General features: G+C 43.2%; 1 pseudogene; it reads right to left on the bottom strand.

The window, feature by feature from the left end:
- Positions 1–395: 395 nt before the first annotated feature.
- On the bottom strand, positions 396–1,491 carry LOC100773106 (annotated as a pseudogene).
- Positions 1,492–1,704: the final 213 nt, after the last annotated feature.

The raw sequence follows: 1,704 nt of genomic DNA, 5'->3' as shown, positions 1-1,704 counted from the left end.
ATTTTTAACTAAAACCTTTCTAGTTTTTTTTTTTTTGATTACTGTTCAAGTTGCTATTCTTTAGCAAAAAGCAGTTTCCATAGAGTCCATCTCAAATCTTATTGCTTTACAGCCGTGGGATTCCTAACTTCCATTAAAAATACAAAGACAAGCAGTCAACCCAGTGATTAATTGACACGGCTTTCAACAGGAGAGGGAGAAGGAGGGGTTGGCAAAGAAATAAGACCATTAGACAAATTGGCAACTTAAACCTTTCAACATACAATGGTTTTGAGAGTGAGAGATAGAGATAGAAACATTATTTTAGACAAATGAAATAGCATTGAAAGCCCATGAGTCAAGCAACAGCCCAAACCGTGTCCTACATAGGTTTCCTTTTTGATTTTTCTTTTAAATAAAATCTCTCCCCCAACATCACTTTTAATCTTCCCCAGATAGGGCTTCATCTTCAGACCTTTCATCTCCAGACTTCTCGAGTGGGGAGCTTGCAGAGGTCTTCTTTTCTGGAGGACTTTCTGCTTCCTCATCCTCTTCTTTGAGAAAAGGAGTTTTTTCCTTTGATGCCTTTGAAGTTGTAGGACGACCCACTTTTCCTTTGCCTTTCACTGGACTTGGCGTCACTGTAGCTTTTAGTCTGGGTTTGGGCATTTTCTTTTCTTTGCTCTCAGGTTTGGACTTCTTAACAATCTTTTTGTTTTTCTTTTTTGAACTGCCATAATCACTATCATCATCGTCTTCCATTAGGAAATCTTCATCGCTGCCAGAATCTTTCTCTTGGAATGGTGCCTCATCATCTTCTTCTGGCTCTTTCTCACTGCCGACATCTTCCAAGAGCATCTCTCTCTGTTTAGAAGCTGCTTTAGATGCTGCCTGTCGTTGCTGGCGTACATTTTTATGATCATTTTTTTTGGTCTTCACTGTCATCTGCTGAGTGAGAATCATCCTTCTTAGTCTTTACATCTTTTTCTTCTGAGTCTTCACTGTCTTCTTGTGAATTCTTTCCAGATCACCTCTTATTTTTAGCTTCTCGAGGAGATGACCAAATTTTCTTAGCAGGAGGGCCTGAATCTCTTCCATAATCTTCATCTTAAATGATGATTACTCCCAAAGCTGTTATAGTCACTCCACTACCATGTGGAACAGTGAGAACCTAGAAGTAGCCTGGGACTTCAGCAATTCTTAAGTTGCTGAATTCATTATGAATTCCTTAATAGACTATCCTAAGCATTATCAGCAATGTTTATTTTAATTATGTGTGTGGGTAGGGTGTACATGGTTATGTGCACATGAGCTCATCATGATGTTGAGAACTGAACTCAGATCCTCTGCAACAGCAGCATATGCTATTAACTGGAGTACCATCTTCAGCTTCTTAAAAAAAAATAACTGCATCATCTGATTCCTGAAACTGTGAGTAATCAACGACCTTCCTATTTCTGACAGGCCGAGACATGGTCGCTGTAGAGGCACGACCGAGTCGAGGAGCCCGAGGACCAGAACCCCCTCCCCGCGCACTCGGCGGCCCCCCCCACTCAGGCCGCCCAGCGGGGCCACTGCTGCTGAGCCCCGGGCTGCTGGCTTTTCAGAGTCCGAGGCTGCTTGTTTCGGGCCCTTGGATCTGACGAGCCCCCTCCCGCCCCCCCCCCCCGTTCCTCTGTCTTTTCAAAATGGATGAATCAAACCAGCCGAAAATGCGCTCGGGTC

The sequence above is a fragment of the Cricetulus griseus genome, chromosome X, assembly GCF_003668045.3.
Source record: "Cricetulus griseus strain 17A/GY chromosome X, alternate assembly CriGri-PICRH-1.0, whole genome shotgun sequence".
Lineage (NCBI taxonomy): Eukaryota > Metazoa > Chordata > Mammalia > Rodentia > Cricetidae > Cricetulus > Cricetulus griseus.
This window is presented reverse-complemented; position numbering and strand designations above follow the sequence as displayed.